Source organism: Lissotriton vulgaris, chromosome 10 (assembly GCF_964263255.1).
Source record: "Lissotriton vulgaris chromosome 10, aLisVul1.2, whole genome shotgun sequence".
Lineage (NCBI taxonomy): Eukaryota > Metazoa > Chordata > Amphibia > Caudata > Salamandridae > Lissotriton > Lissotriton vulgaris.
In genome coordinates, this window is record NC_141698.1 from 890,028,164 (window position 1) to 890,049,467 (window position 21,304).

Below are 21,304 nucleotides of genomic sequence, written 5' to 3' on the forward strand. Positions count from 1 at the left end.
AGGGAAGACATGGCTTGGCAGTTCGGGCTGGACTGTTCCCATGAGGCACAGGGTCAGACTGATTTGCATATGGCCATGTCTGAACTGGAGTGGCTGAGTGAGCTAAAGAATGGTGATGGATTAAACCCAGATCAATTGACTGGTGGTGAGTGTTTGATTTGCTCAAACGCTCCGTCCATCATCCCCTTTTGTATTGCTTTGTTTGCCCTAAGTTGGCAGGGTATGCTCAGACGTGAGTCCCTTGCTCACTTGGCCACTGGATTCAAGATAGACTGGCTGCTGAGGATTATGAATCCGAAACCGGTCCCAGGATGCTTGTTTCAGGTCCAGGGAAGACATGGCTTGGCAGTTCGGGCTGGACTGTTCCCATGAGGCACAGGGTCAGACTGATTTGCATATGGCCATGTCTGAACTGGGGTGGCTGAGTGAGCTAAAGAATGGTGATGGATTTAACAAAGATTAATTGACTGGGGGTGAGTGTTTGATTTGCTCAAACTTTCTGTCCATCATCCCCTTTAGTATCGCTTTGTTCGCCCTAAGTTGGCAGGGTATGCTCAGACGTGAGTCCCTTGCTCACTTGGCCACTGGATTCAAGATAGCCTGGCTGATGAGGATTATGAATCCGAAACTGGTCCCAGGATGCTTGTTTCCGGTCCAGGGAAGACATGGCTTGGCAGTTCGGGCTGGACTGTTCCCATGAGGCACAGGGTCAGACTGATTTGCATATGGCCATGTCTGAACTGGGGTGGCTGAGTGAGCTAAAGAATGGTGATGGATTAAACCCAGATCAATTGACTGGGGGTGAGTGTTTCATTTGCTCAAACGCTCCGTCCATCATCCCCTTTTGTATCGACTGTTTCTGTAACAACATGCAATGTACTAAATAATTAGAGACAACATGCAGGCATGAGGAGCATGAGGTGGGTAAACAAAGATCTAATAGTGGTGGTTTGTTGTGCAGAACCACGTGCTGTATAGTGGCCTTGCTCTCTGTGGAGTACAAATGGCATACAGGAGGTGTATCCTCCCAATGTCTCCAGTCATACTTAGTGCTCAGTTAAAATTTTACTTGGGCACGTAGTTTAAAGGAAGCATCTATAAGAATGACCAAAACGTGCAAAAATGTCAACTACAATGATGGTGGGTGCTAGTCCCCCAGTGATCAACTGAAAGATTGACTAACATGAAGAAACTAAACAGTGGGAGGTGGAAGGAACTTAGTCATGTACTCTGCTGAACTACAGATGCGCCCATCGGTCATTGTCTAAAATATAACTTTATAACTAGAGTTCCTGGTTTTGATTTTATTGATTTTCACATATCAATACTGATAGGAAATAACAATCTATTTCACTGCATTTATTTTTAAAAACAGAAAAAAATGAGAAAGTAGGTGTTTCTGGGAGTGATCTTCAGTTATGCATTGATGGGTTAGCACTACATTCCTAATGTTTTCAGATGAGTAATTTACTATATAAAATATATATATATATATATATATATTACTGCAGTCCTTAAACAAGGAGGACGACGCCATGTGCGATTTCAACTATGCTTTATTCGTTAAACCGCCATGACGGTTTGACGAAGAACGCATAGTTGAAATCGCACATGGCTTCGTCTTCCTTGTTTAACGACTGCAGTAATTGATTGGATTTTCCTGCAAAATGCCTGTGACAAAGGGCTCTTCGCTTTGGTGTACAGCGAGCAATTGCAGGAAACAAATATATATATATATCAAGTTCAGCATCAACACCACTCATTACAGTACTCCATTTTCGGATAAGAGTGTGGCCATCAAAGGTAGCTATTGCTGCAGAACTGAGTATGCTGTAAATGTTCTGGCGTGCACCTGTGGCATGCGTTATGTGGGGAGCACAAAGCTACAGGTGCATGTCAGAATTTTGCAGCATCTCAGGGCGATCGTAAATAATGACAATGCATATCCGGTCGCTAGACATTTCAAAGCTGTACACAACAATAAATTGAAGTGTCTTTCATATTATGTGATCAATGCAGTTGCTTCACTGAGAAGGGTTGGCAACAGGGAAAAGTTGTTAAGAAAATTATAGACACGTTTAATTTTGGAATTAGACAGCAAGGCACCGAATGGGTTGAACACTACCGAAGATATGTACAATTATTTATGAGTACTATGAACCAGGTTGTTTTTCTGCTTAAGTGATAATGATTGTTTTAAGGCTCTTATATCTGAAGATTCATAGTATCATGAGACACGAAAGGTCATTGCACCTGATGCACATGTATATATGAGAGTGAATTTTCATTTTGGGATTTATTAGCGGATATTTATACTACAGTTTTTAGATACACTTTTGATTATGGTCTAGAGCATACTCCCGTTTGTAGCCAATATTACTTTCACAGTATGGTGTTTTAATAGAAGTTTAGGTTAGGTGTTTTTAATCCAAGGTTTTTTATATTGATTATCAACACAATTTTTTAAGGTATTTTTGGAGTACTTAGCACTTTAATATTACCACATATTGACATATGAGAATGAATACAGACAGTTTGTCCAAAGTACAACTTGACCATTGTTTTAGCTGAAAATTAGTTGACAATGTACTCAAATGCATCTATGCAGACAAAAAGATTTTTTACACGTATCTATTCATATTTATGTATATTCATGTTCTTAAGTGGATCAGGAAAGGGATTTACTTTGATACTGTTGCTGCTACGCCAGAGACCCATATTTTTGCAAAATTTGCACAAATTGCGATGCTTTGCACAATGATTGTTTACATATTTATTAAGTTATGTATTTTATGGATTTGTTGATGTATTTGGGTTAATCATATGTTCCACAATGATAATAGAACATGTATTATATTGAATATTTATATATATATTTTTTTCACATTGCCACTTTAAAATCAAGCATTGATGTGGTTTACAATGTTAAACTTGTCTTGCTATTTCAGCATTTTTTCACAAGGGTAATACAACTTGTATGCCTGTGTACAAAGTATCTTCTCTATGTTTATGCAAGTGGTCATGTGACTCACGAAAGGATTGGACACCTGGCAAACTTCAAAACAATGGACGCTAGATTTTCAGTGTGATCAAGGGCACAGCGTGCTTCAAATGCGTCGCAGAGGGAAAGAACAATCAATATTTTCCTGCCTAAATATTTTCCTGCCTGAGCCGTTTGGGTCCGTCTCTCTCTTTTCGCCACGAAGGAAGTTTTGAGAGTTTGCTTTGAAGAATATATATTATATAATACACACTGGGTAGTAAGCTGTTCCATAAGAAAAGCAAATTTTTTGTACCTAATAACTTTGGCACTGTTTGATGAATCTCCACAAAACTTTCTAAAAGGAGCCACCTTTTTGACTAGTTTGTGTATGGAAAGTTTCGGGTGATCTGTATTGTATTGTATGGCATACTTGTATAGCGCTAAACTGTCAAGAGAGGGCGAAGAAAAAAAGGTCCCACAATGCAAAATCCCCCCGCATTTTCAATAGACTTCTTTAAGACGGTGTAGGAAGCTGGGTTTCTGTTGCAGTAACCTCCCCACCACTTTTTGCCAGACTACTGAAGCAGTTTGACTTGGTGTGCCCTAGGTACCTGCCAATCAGCTTCCCAGGGCCTGTGTTCTTTCCCAAAACTATACCTTGTACCCCCAATTGGCACCTCTCTGGCCACATGTCAGTCCCTTGTAAATGATCCAATAGGTACCAACAGCACTGTGGCCAGGGAAGGCCTTTAAGGGATGCAGCACTTACTGTACCACCCTTAGAGGCCATGCACCTTTACACACACACACAGACACACACACACACACACACCCCCATTGCATGCTGTTTTTTTTGGTGGAGAACAAAGTGAAGAGTCGGCATGGCACACATCACTGTGTGCCATGGCTGTAACCCACTGCACAGGCATAGGTCAGACACACCTCTAGCTGGATTCACTTTACTAGTGGTTAGGGTACAGGTCCATGAGCCCTGAACCCCTACAGTGTCTAAGCCAATTCTTAGACATTGTAAGTGCAGTAATGCCATTAAGAGTATATGGTGCAGGGAGTTTGTAATTACGAACTGAACAGCACCATAAAGGCTTTACTAAACACTGGGAAGTTTGGAATCAAACTTTTCAGCACATTAAACTCCCACTGATGCCAGTGTGGGACTTAATGAAAAATGCACTCAGAGGGCATCTTAGAGATATCCCTTGAAAACCGACCAGCCTCTGGTGGGTTCCCTGACTGATACACACCAGCCTGCCACCACGAGACAGGTTTCTGGACCCCTGGGGTGGGAGCCTTGGCTCCCTGAGCCCAGAAACAAAGCCTTTCCTTGGCAGAGGTGTCAGGAAGAGCCATCTGTGGCAAGGGAGCTTCAAAGGTCTTGCTGCCTTTGTAATGTGACCCTCAGCCTCTCCTGCTATCAGGAGCAGGCCCACTTCCTGTCTCCCCTTCTTTTCGGCAGGAAGACAGACAGGAAAAATTAGCCAGCCCAGAAGGTGTGCTCACCTCTGCCAACCCCACTCCGCAGGTGGGGGAGGAGGGGGAAGCCCACTCTTCAGTGCCCATCATCTTGCAGATGGCAGGCACTCCCCAATCAGGATTAGGGATTGTGCCCACTCCACCACGTGGGATGAGCACACCAGGGAGTAGTCACCCTAAGGTCAGTAGCTCATTGGCTACTGACCTCGAGACCCATAAAACGCCCCTAAATGCAGTATTTATGGGGCAGCCCTGAACTCAGAAGACAGATTCCCGCAATCTACGAAGAAGGATGAAAGACATGCCCAGCAGAGGAGACTGCAGAGAAGAACTGACTTGGCCCAACCCTACCGGCCCATCTGCAGTTTCCAGAGATCTTGCGAAAAAAGTCGCCTTGTCCCGCAGAGAACGACCTCCAGAACCCTTAGGAGGACTGACTGTCTTTAACAAAGACCGGCTCTCCCGAGACCACCAGCTCTGTTCAAAAGAAACCCCCAAGACAGACTCAGCCTGCTGAGGACAAAGAAACCCAACACCTGGAACCACCACTGCACCCTTTGCCTATGGCCCAAGTTCAAGTGGACCACCAGTCCCAGCGAGGTCCCTAAGCATTCCAAAGTAGGAGTCCACCGTGGGTCGACCCCTCCAGGACTCCCTGACGTTGCCTGCAGACTCTGCACAGAGACTCCCCCCAACCGTGAGTGGCCCAGTAAGGTGAAATCCGATCTCAAAAGACACCCCTGCCTACAGTTGCCCTGAACCAGAACCCGAGGTGCACCTACATCTCAGAGCCCTCCAACTTACCTGCCCAGCTGTTGGTTCCTCTCAGAAGTCTTCCTGGACTGAGCCTGCAGCCGAATTCCAATACCAGCAACTCCCATTGAAAATAACAGGTCACCCAACGCCAAAACAGCACCCTGCACTCAGCCGCCGTGGCGGGTGCACCTTGTGTGCTAACTCTGATCCTCCAATGCCCTGAGCCTAACTCCAAGAGCTTTGCTCCCACAACCTTGTGGCTTGCTCGTGAGCAGCCACCAACCGGAGGCTCCCTATCCCTCGTTGGATAACATTGGGCCACAGAACTCTGCACCCGGGCGCCATAGTGACACTGAGGGTGCTTTGAGAGTGCATCCTTGACACTGGGGGAACCCTGGGTCTAACCCTGGAAAACCAACTCCCAAACTCAAGTATTTACCTTGAAACCAATAACCAATTTTTTCCCATAGGTCTGCATTGACTGCTTTCGTGTGAAAATTGTTGTGTGGAGTTGGTTTGTTTGAAAACTTGAAAAACTGCAAATAACTAAAAACTGCTTTATTGACCTTTTCTCTAGGAAATGTCCCATTGTGATATCTAGGCATTTCACACTGAGTATAAAAAGTAATCCATAAAGTAATCTGAAAAGTAATCTAAAGTAATCTAACAGTAATTGCCACTGTATTTAAAAGATTTACAAACCTGTAACAAAGTCATTTTCATTCAGCTTGCATGTATTTTTCAACTTGTCTTGAAACGTACCTTTTACACTTACCTGTGCCAGGCTTGCTTAGTTCTAGAAAATAACTGTAACTAAATAATATTTTTTTCTACAAACAAATTAGTCTGGGTTCAGTCTTTGAGTGTGTGACATCATCTGCCTGAGTGAGTACAACAAACGCTTAACAATACCCTCTGTTAAAGCCCACACTACTACAAATAGAGTAAGGTGCTATCTACTCTTACCTCTGCCTACCTTTGGGGTTCCACTGGACTATGTGCACATTATACCTCATTTTGGTCTAGTATATACAGAGCCAGCTTCCTACAATCCTACCATTTATACATTGGGGAAAAAATATTTACTTTAGAAAAACCTTAGAAATTCACTGGAAAAAAAGGTTAAAGTAGCATAGTTTGGTGCGATAAAAAAATATGATTTGCTAAAAAAAAAAAAAAATTACATATTACAAATTCACCGAAAAAAACAAAGGTTGAAGTAATGTTCTAGTTAGATGAATATGTCAGCGACAATATTAATGTTTTGAATTAAAAAAGAAAACCAGAGAAATTAAGAAGTTATATTTACCAAAGATAACTGTAACTTGCACCCCTGCAATGCACTGCTCGTGACCTCACATATTACATCATTCTTGACATGTTCTATGACATTATTTATGACATCACTGATGACATCATCCAAGCTTCCTTTGTATACATTGCTCTATACATGGGTATAGCATTAGTGCTATGAAAGTAAGTGCAGAATAGCTCAGAGTAATATGAAGCATCATTACTGCTATCATACATACAACCCCATAGGCAAAGCAAGCTTACGTTATGCGTAACAATGACCCTTTTAAATCTCTTTCCTCTTGACTCCCTCCGTTATCACAGGACGTCAATATTCAGATTGATCTACAACTTTTAAGTAAGTTATGAAATAAACTAACTCAATATTTCATTCCATGACAAATTAAGGAACACAAGGCTGATTAAAATAGGACTATTTAAAAGACCTAAACATTTCCATCATCCTCTTTTAAACCTTTATGTTGATTCCTTGGTTGATTAAAGGACTTCAAATTTTTGTTTCTCCATTATTACCCTTTACAGATTATATGCATGAGAAGGGTATAGAACTACCAAGCAGCTTATAATGACCAGACTACAATTAACCAGGTATATAGCCTTTTCTTTCTCTTTGTTGGTGGCAGATAATTCTGGCTACTGAGGCATCTTGGAAATATAGGTTATTCTACCAATGGGATAATGTGTAGTCTATAATGTACCTTTGTTGTGCCCTTGAGGATAAAACGAATTACCAAATGGTAAGCCACTATGGAGAAGTTTTAGTTATACCTGGCCCACTTCGAGAATTTGAAATCAAAAGAAAATAATAGGTATTTATCTCTCCGGCATTCTAACTCAATCGAATATTCACTCATAAAGGTGCTCCTTGACCGGCTATAAGATAATGAACCATTTGCCCTCTTGGGCAATGATAGGTGTTGATCCAAAATCGTTGTGCTAGAATTTAGTAAACAAGTGCTTATTATCACTTATTTCCATTCTTTCTTCTACTATTCACGGGTGATCCTTAGGTTATATCTATGGTTATCTTCTTCTCTTTTATGTTTCCCTCTTTGTACTTCTGCATTTTTATTTTGGTGGCTCAATTGTATAAATTAGGGTTGTGGCCCATTATAATGCAGTATGTTGAGTGTAAATATGTAACACACATGTACAATATCTTCTCAGGTCTTTATGAACAAAGTTATGAAAATAGCTGAAGCTTGATAAGCTCAAATATATTTCAGAATTATAAAACTGGGTCAGAAAAATGTGACAGATTTAGTCTGCTATATAGGCTCATTGTGCGAATTTTCTGTATTTTTTAGAAAAAAAGTTGAGACGGGTTTACCTGACAAAGGCCTTAACGCCGAAACACGCATTGTGTTTTTCTTCTCTTTACATCGACCGCCAGCCTTTACATTCTTCATTAACCCCTCCTTTAGGTTTTTAACTGTGTAGAATATTGGTTTGTGTAATGTATATGTTTTGATGTTTATATGTACAAAAGGAATAACAAAAAAATATACATACATATATATATATATATAGAGATAGATAAAAAAAGAAGGGCACACTTGCTATATGCAATGAAATTAAAAAGGAAAATACATGAATAAAAGATCAATATTTTCATATCAAAAACAACTGTTTGTATTAAATGATGTGTAAACAAGTTTAAAATGCCCTGTTTCGGCACAAAATATGGCCTGGGTTTTCTCATTGTTAATGCATGTTTTGGATCTTGAAGCTAGCTTGTTGTTTACCTATTTTAACAATGACCCTATACCATACATTTCTTGGGTAGCCGAAATCATGTTGACTATGAACCACAGATGAAAGTGTAACCTATGCTGCACACTGTGTTCAATCTGTATTCACCTGTTCAGGGAAAACCACGTCCTGCTGATAGTGAAGCCCAGTTACATAAGTAATGCGTTACTACACAAGTCTATACCTGTATTAAATCCCTGACAGTCACTGAATCTACATTGAGAAAATAAGTGGATTTAAGCAGAAAAGTATGTACTGTTAACACGGTTTACGTCATGGAAAGAGTTTACTCCCTTTCCCTGTGTCATGGGTTCACGAACAAGGAACTTAAACGAAACTATAGGGGTATTACGAACGACTCTCTCACCCCTCTTGTAGCTCAGACCACCACTTTAGCTGTAAAGGATGCCAGCGATGCTGCGCTGGAGCTAGCCAACTGTATCTCCAGAGCAGTAGATCTTCTGGCTTCTGCCTCCTATCGCTATTCAGCGAGGCGGAAACCATCAGCCCCCTGGTTTACTGAGCCTCTTAGGCTCTTAAGGCAGAGTTGTAGGAGGTAGGAGAGGTTATGGAACCCTAAGGATCGAGAAAGACATAAGCTTTTTTCGGTGGACTACAAGATAAGGGTCATCAAAGAAAAACAGGCTTACTTTTCTAAGCTTACTACGTCCCTTACTTCCTCGAGGGACTTATTTAAAATCGTTGACTCTTTGTGTTCCTTACAAACTCCTGATCCCATCACAAGCTCCCAAGAGCTGTGCGACAGGATTGCGCAGTTCTTCCATATTAAAATTGCGGACATTTATCATACTCTTGAAACTCAGAGAGCCCAAATGAGTCCTCTTTCTCTCGCGACTAAACCGTCCCTGGAATGCTGGGGAAAAGTTCCCACGAACGTCATGTCCGACTTCCCACCCCTTACCCTGGAGCAATTAGATTCTCTCCTGAACAGAACCAAGTCAGGCTCGCCTCTGGATCCCTGCCCTTTGAAGATCCTGAAAGAATGTAGGGAAACTCTGTTGCCCCCTTTGTTGGAGATAATGAATTGTGCCATGACCCAGGGCATTTTCCCGGCTGTTTGGAAAAAGGCCATAGTCAAGCCGCTGCTTAAAAAGCCGACTCTGGACCCGGAAATCCTCAAAGATTTTCGACCAATATCGTTGCTGCCTGCCCCAGCAAAAATGCTTGAATGCCACCTTAATCAGCATCTGACTTCCTTTCTTGAGGTCTTGGGGTTTCTGGACCAATCACAGCACGGTTTTAGAAAGTTCCATAGTACCGAGTCAGCTCTCATGGTAGTAGTCGACAATATTAGATCTAAGGTTGTCCGAGGCAGACCATTTTGCTGGTCCTACTCGACTTGACCGCAGCCTTCGACACCCTATCTCCTTTGACTTTAACAGCTCGGTTAAAGGAGATAGGGGTGGAGGGCCCAGCACTGAGCCGCCTGTCCTCTTTCCTCAGCCAAAGAGAGCAGAGGGTCAAGCTAGGAGAGTTCCTCTCCCCTGCTAAGCCTGTTCAATGTGGGGTTGCACAGGGGTCGGCCTTGAGTCCGACCCTTTTTAACATATATGTGGCCCCACTTGCCAGGTTAGTAAGATCGCAAGGGATGAAGGTGGTGTCATATGCCAATGACACACAGATCATGGTGTCCCTCTCCCACTCAGTGAGTACCTCCACGTTCAGCTTCAGGAACTGCATGCAGGCTGTCTCCGAATGGATGATTTTAAACTCATTGAAGCTGAAAGGAGAAAAAAACGAGGTCCTGGGAATATGTCCTATGCCCGTAAAATCAGCCCGTAATCTGGGAGTGATTTTTGATACTTCACTGGCCATGACGCAGCAGGTTAACCGGACTGTGCCCACCTGTTGGGGAGTCATTAAGATCCTCAGAAAAATAGCCCATTATCTCTCCCCCCAAGCTCGTAAACAGACCGTGGTGGCCCTTCTGGCATCACGGCTGGATTACTGTAATGCACTGTACGCGGGAATAAATAAGAGCCTGATTCTACACCTTCAGACCGTTCAGAATGCGGCTGCTAAATTTGTCCTGGGCGTTTCCAATACCTCCTCTGCTACTCTTGCTAGGAAGAGTTTGCACTGGCTCCCGATTAATCTTAGGATCACTTTCAAAATCTTATGCCTGGTCTTCAGTGCTCTAGCAGGTGGAGGTTCAGAAGCCATTGGCTCCCTTCTTGTCCCCTGCACCCCCAACAGAAGCCTCAGTTCTGCCTCTAAGAATCTCCTATCTGTCCCCCCGAACAAACAGAGTCAGATGGGGTGGAAGGGCCTTCTCCTCTATGGCCCACAAGCTGTGGAATGAACTCTCTTCCGAGTTAAAAGCACAACCCTTTATGGCCCTTTTTAAGAAAGCATTAAAAACGCGGCTTTTCATCGAGGCCTATCAGTAGCATGTTCTCTGATTTTTTATTTGGTATAATGTTTGGTTAGGCGCCTTGACGCCCGTTGGGCAAAGTTGCGCGTTATAAATTGCTTTTCATTTCATTTCATTTCATTACCACACTATTTACAGACAGTGAAACTCTCATGAGAAATGCACCACAGAGGGGGGCGCTAGGTGGCGCACGACCAGGATGGCCGTACGCCTGTGAGGCTCCAGCCCTGCTGAGCAGGGTAATATCCATTAACCTCATCCTGCATTACAAATGTGAACACCCCACCTCACAGCGAGACGCCCGAGTTGATGCTGAGACCGAAGATACCAATTTATTGTGCCTAGTCTGGAGAGTGGCTGAGAATCCGATCAACGTAATTATAAGCAGACTGCCATGCCTTGGTCCGGAGCCTGAGGTGCAGGTGTCTTTGCTGGGAAAGCCCCAGGCCAAAGAAGCGTGGAAGTTGCTGATTCAGAAAGCGGGCATTAGCGATCTGCCTCCGTCGCCTTTTTCTCCTAAATAACTGTCTCTATGAGGTGGGTGCCTGCTCCAGTGAGCGAGAAGATATTTGTGCTGTGACGGACTAACTGGGGCTGCAGGAGGAGTAGCTGGAGCTGGCGCCGCAGTTTGGGGGTACGCAGCGCTATGGAGTGGGTGGCTCACAGCACAACTTCACCGCGGGAGGTGGCAAAGACTTAGCGTTCCGGGGAGCCCTGAGCTGCTCGGCGCGGTGCATTGACTTACTCCCTGCGCCTACCTGGCCTCTATGGACTCTATTCTGAGCCGGCGCCATTACCTTGCCACAAACGATTGTATGGCACAGCCTCCATTTTGTCCTGCCGCAAAGCCACCGTCCGCGGTGAAGACACAAATCCCTAGAGACTGAACAAGGCCATTTGTTGCCAGGCGGGACTGCGGATCAGTTGCTTCAGGCACGCATGAACTATTGCTGGTGCTGCGCGTAGGTTCAGCGCCTCGCCCTACACTCGCTGCAAATACTGACACCCTCGAGCCTCCTGGCGGCATCCTGGGCCCCCCTGGAGAGACTTTGACGCTTGCTACCCCCATATCACCCTTGCAATTGCCCGGGTGATTGCCCTCACCCGCATATACCATAGACAATGCACAAACACATGTGAAGTAGCCTGCAGCGGAGGTTTGCCAGCTATTATTTATATTGCAGGCATGAGAACTGCTTCTGGGCGCGGGATTGCCAACACTGATCGCCTAAGTCTACACGTGGAAGTTACTACTACTGGATATCTCTAATCGCTGGGTTACGCTAGAGCGCTGCCGTTGCCCCTGGGGATCCTGCTTTATGCCTCTGCTCTGTCTATCGGCCTTCGTAATGGGGCGCACCAAAACCAAACAGACTAAAATCCCATTTGAAAGGCGCAATACACCCAGATCGCACTCGTTGGAACATGCGGACTCTGATGCCACAGACGCGCCTGAGGACGACTGGAAGGCCCTCCTGCTGGGCATGAAACAAAGCCTCACATCCACAGATGCTAAAATGGACACAATGAATATGCGGATGGAAGCCATGGTTAACAAATTAGATCAACATGAGATACACCTAAAGGAGGCCGAAACCAGGGTTTCAGATCTTGAAGATGGCACCACCACAAGCAAGGGGCAGATATCGCAGATGGACAAGCTGCTCAAGATTATCGCTGATAAAAACGGGGACTTGGAGGCTCGCTCCAGAAGAAATAATGTTCGCATCCTTGGCCTGGCGGAATCAACCAATGTGGGTCGTATGGAGGACTTCATCGAAAAGCTGGTTGTGGACCTCTTTGGCAGAGAATCCTTCTCAACGCACCTCACGGTGGAGAGGGCGCACAGATCCCTGGTGGTCCGCCCACCCCCGGGGGCGCCACCAAGACCGGTGATAGCCAGATTTCTAAACTATCGTGATAGGGATGCAGTCCTGTGCATGGCCCGCGAAAAGAAACCGGTTCACTACGAAAACACTACGCTGTCGTTCTTTCCGGATTTTAAGCAATCAGTTCAAGATGCCAGACGTAAATTCTCTGCTGTCAAGAAAAAGCTGCAATCGCAAGAAATCCCCTATGCTATGTTGTACCCGGCGAAATTGAAGATAACTCATTATGGTAAACAACACTACTTCCAGAACCCGCAGCAGGTTGAAGACTACCTTAAGCGTAACCGCCAAGCAGCGTCCATGGAGTCGGGGGCGCGAGGACGCTCCAGATCCCACTCTCCTCTGTCGGACCCAGGCTGAGACACGTGATAGACATTAGTTCTCCTGTGACTTTTAATGTTACTATACTCTTGACGAACTGCTCAACGTTGGTGATGTATTATCATTCTTTATACCTTTTGTAAAATGTCCTGCTCAGCATCTTACCTCCGTCCCGCCGTAGCTGTCCGCCTCGAAGCGGAGTAGTAGGTGGGTGCGAGTATGGAGGGAGAGGGCGGGTCGTGAGCCCCTGGTGTTTCCCCACGAGGGCATAACCCTAACTCTACGTTAAGGAGGGATAGTAATTGCTGTGTACTGATGGTTTTGTGGGTGGGAAAGGTTCATGTGCTCGGCAAGTTGGGGAAGCCGGTGTGGCTGGAGGGAGGGTGGAGTGCGATTGCAATATTCCAGTCTATACAACTATTTGTGGTTATCGATGTATGGTTAAGTACAGTTTCCTATAGTAGCGGCAATGGCAGACAACACACGTGATATCAATAGTCTTAAGGTTGCATCATGGAATGTGCGGGGGTCTGAACAACCCCAGGAAGAAAAGGCAGATACTGGGATATTTAGATAGGCATTCCATCACAGTTGCTATGTTGCAGGAAAAAACAACTGAGCACTGGAACTGTGCCCCTGTTCACCTCGAGGTGGGCCTCGCACCGCTGCTTTGTATCTTACTCTAGTTATTTCTGGGGGGTTGCTATCTTATTCAAAAGGGGTATGTCGTTCGTGCCCAGTGGGACAGAGGCGGATGTGAGTGGTAGGTTCTGCCTGATCTGGGGGAGACTTCATTCTTATGATGTGACGTTTGCTAATTATTATGGCCCCAACATCGATGACCCTCAGGCTCTTCTCCAGTTATGGAGTAAAATCCAGGAGATTGGCACTACCTATGTTATGGGGGGGGCTTCAATACAATGCTACAACCACGAATGGATAGGTCCCGTGCTTCCCCGGCACACTATACAATCACACAAAGAACTCTGCAAGATATTGTAGCTGATAATTGCTCACTTGACTCTTGGAGGCATAAACACCCTATGCTGAAGGAGGGTACCCACTAATCTGCAGTCCACTCATCTTGGGCCAGGCTAGACTACATGTTCATATCTGTTGGAATGGCGCACTGGCTAAGTCGTACAACCCATTTAGCTCGAACGTATTCAGACCATTCCCCAGTTATTGTGGACATCCACATCCCCCAGCAGTACTTCCTGTACAGTAGTTGGCGCCTCAACCCCTCACACTTGCAGGACACAGTGTTTAAGGCAGAACTGGAACAAGATATTCATGATTTTTTTTAGCGCAATGTCAAATCTGTTCCCAGTATCACCACAGTATGGGAGGCGTTCAAAGTTACGGCTCGAGGCTGATGTATATCTAAAGGTGGAGGCATCCTTAAAACATTGTGTAACGACCTCTCAAAATTGGAAGTGGGACTTAAAAAATTTGAAAATGACATTAGCACCAGTACGGATGGTCATGCTCTTAGAACCACCATGCGCAGCAAGCTGACAGAATATGGTGAGATTGCTGACAGGGAATGCAAGTTTCGGATGAAACCACATATGGTGAGGATATATGGGGGGGGAGAGGCCGGGGAAGGCTCTGGCAGCTGCGACCAGGCCCCCTAAATTCTCCAACTATATAGCGGAGATTCAAGATGCGCAGGGAAACACACACAGGATTCTGCCTGATCAGCTGAATACGTTTAGAGATTTTTATACTCTTCCCAAAGAGGCACCCCGCTTAACTTGTCTGAATATTTTGAGGATACAGTACTGGCTTGGTGGGGGGATACCCAGCGGAAATTCCTGAGCCTGGATTTGGAGTTAGACGAAATCACAGATGCTATCATGCAGATGAAGTCTGGACGGGCTCTGGGGTCTGAAGGACTGCCTATAGAATTTTACAAAACTTATGCTCTGATCCTAGCTCCCACTCTGAAAGAGGTGTTCTATGTGGCACTGGAAGAGGGCTGTTTACCTGGAACTATGCGCGAAGCCCTTATAACCTCGTTATTAAAACATGGGAAGTCCCCTCTTTTTTGCAATCCATATCGGCCCCTATCTTTATTAAATTGTGATACTAAAATACTTGCTAAAGTCTTGGCGACCAGACTTGGTCTGCTGATGCAGCGACTAGTACTTCCGGACCCGGCGGGGTTCATCCCATACCGGGCTACTTCTTATAATCTTAGAACCCTTGCTGCAGTCCTACAAGATATCAACCCTAACTGCTCAGCGGTGGCGGTATTCCTTGACGCTACCAACGCGTTTGATTCCCTGGAGTGGAACTACTTGTTAGGTACTTTGGGACGCATGGGGATGCCCGCTATCTTCCTCCAATGGCTACAACTGCTCTACAGCAGCCTATGGCATCAGTGCTTATAAATGGTGCCAAGTACACCCCCTTTCCTATCTCCAGAGGTTCGCGCCAGGGTTGCCCTTTATCCCCTATTTTATTTACCCTTGCCATTGAACCCTTAGCTGCGAAGCTCCGACACCACCATAATGATAAAGCACTGATTTACCCTACTAGACAGCTGCTTATTTCTCTATATGCAGATGACATGACATTCTATGTCAAAAAACCCCAAGACAATCTAAACTCCATATTGCGGGAGATAACTAAATTTGGTGCTATATCTGGAGTACAAATAAATTGGTCAAAATCTGCGATTTTCCCCCCTAACAGTAGCACCCCGTCACACCAACTGGACTACCCTCGAACATGGGAACCTGACAAATTGAAATACCTAGGCATCCATGTCACTAGGGACAGAGATGCGCTAATGAGAATCAATTATGGCACAGCTATAGATAAGATAACTGACACTGTCACCAAGTGAAGGATTTCATTAATCAAGATGGTGTTACTGCCAAAGCTTTTATATCTTTTCATTAATATACCATACCACCCAGGGAGTTTCTTCTTTAGTACACTCGGATCTCAACTTACGAGGCTCATATGGGGCGGGAAGCAGGCACGAATTAATCTAAATACGCTGATGCTCCCATATCACCAGGGGGGGGTTTAATGTCCCGAATATTGAATTTTATTATTGTGCGCAGGCCCATTTTAACACATACTGGTTTCACCCGCCACCTTTCATGCCTCATTTGGCGGTCGAAGATGGCTACATGGCCCCGACACCCCCGTCGGGCTATTTTTTCACAGCGGTGAGGAAGCATGAGCGGGACCCGTCCACTGTGGACTGTACCATACGGGCATGGCATCAGATAGCTCGCAAGCTGGAGAACCCTGTGTTATACTATCTCAAAATGTCCCTGTCGCGAAATCCCTTGTTACAGGCTACGTGTGAAGGGATATATCGAAAGATGCTAGATGGCCTCAAGTAATACACCTGGGGGGACCTTTATATAGCGGGGCAGTTTCGCTCCAAAGAACAGTTCTTTGGAACACGTACACCAACGATAATGGACAAATTTATGTACACTTGTCTCCGACAAAGTATGAAGGCTGTTACCCTTAGCTTTCCTGAAGAGCCAAATACACTAGCTCCTTTACACGCCTTCCTACAGGCAGAGCCCCCCCGACATGCCATATCCTCCTATATAAGGACACACAGAACGCACCGCCATCCCACATTATTCGGGCCAGGCACAAATGGGATAAGGATTTGGATGCCTCATTGACAGATGACCAATGGGAACTTAGCTGTACACAGACAAAGGCCGTTACTAGCAACAGCAGGCTGCGCCTTATTCAATTTAAGTTTTTGTACCGGTTATACCACACTCCAGCTAAACTTCACAAATTTCGACTCAGGGACAATGATAAATGCGCAAGATGTGGTCGGGAGGGAGCGGACTTCCTGCACCTGGCGTGGAGTTGCCCCCCAGTGGCAGAATTCTGGACGCAGACATTTGGAGGGATTTCGGACATGATAAGTGTCCATATGACGCCATGCCCACTCCTAGCCCTCTTGGGTCTGATTCAAAACATCAATACAGTACATTAATTCCTAGCAAAGGGACTGTTATTGGCGAAAAGGCAAGTAGCATGTCGCTGGGGGAGAGGCCGTGCTCCCAAGTTTAAAGACTGGATTCAAACAATGGCCATTTGGCAAGAACACATGCACAACTATGCAGATCTCTTACCCACTAAGTCACGCCCGAAAGACATTTGGGGCCCGCTGACCTCCTATCTGATTGCGCAAGAGGCGGGGAACGAGGAAGAAGAGGGTGGGTCTGCTTTGGGGGCAGGCCGTAAGGCTGGATCTGCAACCCAGTCCCCAGCCTCACAGTAGGGATCGCTTGGGATATAGCTCTGTTCAGTCCCACTGCTGGGGGACTAGGGCCATGGTTTGGGTGCGTAATGGCCTCCTTGTTATATTCGCTGGAGTTGGAATTGGGGCTCTAAGTTGGGGGCTACACTATACCTGTGATATCTGAATAATTTTTATCGCCTAGGCCTCACTTGTACTGTTGTAAATTGTTGCCTGCATCATATGCTGATATAATGTATTGACAAATGTTGAACTGTAAGATGAGATTTCTGGACCTGCATCAAAGTTAATTGGGAGGGGAAGTTACTGTTACATTAATACTGGTACGGGAAGGTGTCATTTACATGTGCAACAATGTGCCATATGATGTACCGTACAATTTCTTAATAAAGGTTTTTTTTTAAAAAAAGCAATTCACCACAGAGTATTAAAAAGTATCTACTAAGAACAGTGTACACTCTACGCAAAACATGTCCAAAGAGCAACTATTCACTTAAAATACCCAAGGTCTGTTGGTGCTAAAGATCATACTACATGCAACCTTCATCCTGTGGTGAAAACTTTACAGACAGCTATCTTCTGAAGCAAAACAAGCACATGCACACCGATTAGTACCTGATGCACCACAGTCTTAAATGTTAAGTAGAAATTGTCATGCTGAGACAATTCTGTCCAATAACTCATGGATGCTTACAATAATTAGTATGTAGTACGTAGAATATTTGCCCTGCAGGAAACTTTTTCAGCAGTACCAAAACAATTGCATGGAACATAATAAACATAAGTCAACTGTCACCTGCACACAGAGTAACTTTTCTATACAAAGACTTATGATAAGTTCAATACCTCTACACAACTATGGTTTATTAGGAGCACACGTGTTTTGTAAACACTTACACCCATTAGCTGGACACAGGCTGTACAGAAATTATGTAGAAAAGTAATATGGTAGCTACCCACCACTGGGTTAACTATAAAATAAACTAACACACATTGGATGTTGTCAACAGTGATGTCATAAATGATGTAATTTGAGATGTCATAAATGATATCATAGAACATATCATGAGTGATGTAATATTTGAGGTCGTAAGAAGTGCATGGGGTGCAAGTTATAGTTAGGTGTGCTAACTATAACTGGTGAAATCCTGTGTTTTTTGTAGGTCAAAACTTTAATGTTGTCACTGACATATTCAGTTAACTATACTGTTTTTTCAGTGAATATGTATATATAATACAGAAAAACAGGAGGTATTGGCCAGCGACTGTTTCTTTATGGGGGTGCAGGGTGTTGCCCCGGTTTGTTTGCCATGATATTAATCCCCTTAAAGAAACCGCCAATGATCTGTTTTTCTTATGCCACCTTAGAGCGTGGCATGAACTGGCCGAGCAAAGTAGTTACATCAGGGGTATGAGGGGAGCCTCCGCTCCTAGCGAGCTGCCCGCTTGTTGATTGGTAGGGCCAGGTGCTGGGACTCGTTGGGTTGAAGTGCGCATGTCGGTTTGGACGTGTGTCTTGCTCCGACCAGCCCGATATGTGCACTTCACCCCTGGCCAGGTTCTGTATTATAGGAGCTGGGGGATTGTTACTGCTGCCCCAAAGGCGACAAATGAGTGTTGGCAGCCCCTAACCCAGCCAATCCTCATGCTTCAGGAGTCGTGGGGATGGGACCTGGCCAGGTAGGTGAGGTCATTGATAATTTGCTCGCATCGCAGCATGCATGCAGGACTGGAATAGAGCGGGCCGAAGATAAATTCAACGTCATGTTTGGAATCGATACTGAGAGCGGGACCCGTCGGTGAGTGTGTTTTGTCTGAATATAAATACGTATAATATATGAAATTCATAGAGTATTATTGAGGAAAGCCATTAAGCATAGAGTAAAGGTGAAAAATGTGTGGCGAGTGTGACACCTAAGCATGTAACCTTAATTTGTTTACTCAGGTCATCATGCGGTCTGGAGCCGTGCAGATGCCGAAGAGCTATCGCTGTTGTATACACACTTTTAGGCGCATGGAGGTTTAGGGGTCATCCCAGAGCAAGGGCCTCTTTGGTAAGGTAAATGGATTAAAGATTCCCCATAAAAATTCATAGTATGCCCAACAAGCCAACTGTGTGGGAGATCAATCACGTGGCCTGTGACTTAAGGCCAACTTTTTATTTTTTACACTACGGACTATGCCATCGTCGACTCAATAACAGAAAACAGATGCAAAAATGTAGGTAGATTGTAACATTCACATATATGGTTGGTGTGGGTGCTGTGACCAGCTTTCAGTTTAAACAAAAAACGGTTCTGTTGGGTCGGACCAATTACTTGTAAAAACATTCAATTAATGAGAACAGAAACAAGAACTCTCTGATACAAGTCCAACAATTAGAGGAATAAATCAATGAACACTCAAGAGCTTTAAATCATGTATTCGATCAATTGTATTAAAGGCTTTCAAACATTTGGTATCCGAATTGTATTCATTCTTAGATAACATTTAATGCTTGTAGTGACTGTCAAATAAACGTGACTTTCGGTGAAAGGTGCTCAGTGAATAGCAAGATATACAGTGCAATCTATGTACAGGTATATACAAGTTTCTTCATTGGCCAGATAATGCTTTTTGAACCAAGGATTCCTAAAGTTCCTATCCGGATCCTGGTCTTTCTGGGCCTATGATGCTCGTCGATGTTTCCAAGGCAGACGGAGGTGCTTCTTTCCTCTCGTATGCGCGCTTGAGTCTGACTCAAGTGCGCATACGAGAGGAAAGAAGCACCTCCGTCTGCCTTGGAAAGTAATCACTTCATAAGAGTTGACTGGCATGTTTGCCACACCGGTCACAGACTGAAGTTATCCGGTCTGTCCCATATACTGTCCCCCTGTCTTGAGAAAGACCCGCCACGACCACCAACCGGGGCGCAAGAGGGTCGAAACAATGACCTCACCTACCTGGCCAGGCCCCATCCCCACGACTCCTGAAGCATGAGGATTGGCTGGGTCAGGGGCTGCCAACACTCATTTGTCACCTTTGGGGCAGCAGTAACAATCCCCCAGCTCCTACAATACAGAACCTGGCCAGGGGTGAAGTGCGCATGTCGGGTTGGTCGGAGCAAGACACACGTCCAAATCGACATGCGCACTTCAACCCAACGAGTCCCAGCACCTGGCCCTACCAATCAACAAGCGGGCAGCTCGCTAGGAGCGGAGGCTACCCTCATACCCCTGATGTAACTACTTGTATCAGAGAGTTCTTGTTTCTGTTCTCATTAATTGAATGTTTTTACAAGTAATTGGTCCGACCCAACAGAACCGTTTTTTGTTTAAACTATAAATACCCAGGTTCTGTGGGACACAGGGTTACCCCTTTTTCTTAACGTGACCAGCTTTCAGGCAGACCAAAAACTGACCCCGGGTGGGACACACAACAAGCAGGCGGATTACTTGCCACTGACACTGAGAGGGAGACAACACTTTGCTGTATGGTTTCTCCCCCAAGTGGCCGGTCGGAGTGTTTGCGACTGTCTGTGAAGTATGTGCGCCTGGAAATATCTTGAAAATCCACAGAGCTGTATAGCATCTAGGTGCTATACCAGTGTAGGCTCTGGGCAGGGATTAGTGATGAATCTGGCCTAAGCTTCATGGGCAAGGGACCGTAAACCGACAGCAAGCTTCCTGGACTAATTTTGACACATTTACGGGATCCCATATCTGAAACCAGCTATGCGAACCACAAGGACGGTCCAACACGAGTCAATGAGCTGGTGATAGTTTGAGAATCCCATGACAGGATCCACAAACAAATGCTAAAAAATAAGAGAACCTAAAAGGGTTGTCTGCAGTGAGGTTGAGCGCAGAAACTCTACTGCAAACAGCTGAAGGATGTGCGCAGCAGGGGATGGCTGCCCATGGCAAACTGGGTGCAGGGCTTGGCCAAAGGCCAGGCGTGCTCAGTGGGAGAGGACCACAAACAGTAGGTTGGGTGAGGCCAACCCATACAGCACATGGGCAAAGGCCTTCTTTAACAGGTATTGACAACCTGTGGCAGGTGAGGCAAAGGGTGTGGCTGCAGGGCCAACCATCCAACTCATCTATGCACAGTCATTGATGGTGGCTGTAAATAGGAGGTTAGGCACAAGTACAAGTTGGATGTGGTAT

General features: G+C 45.1%; 1 protein-coding gene across 3 annotated transcripts in view; it reads right to left on the bottom strand.

Moving 5' to 3' along the window:
* KRIT1 (KRIT1 ankyrin repeat containing) overlaps window positions 1-21,304 on the bottom strand; it is a 346,827-nt gene that overhangs the window by 298,621 nt on the left and 26,902 nt on the right. The gene's annotated exons all lie outside the window — the stretch shown is intronic.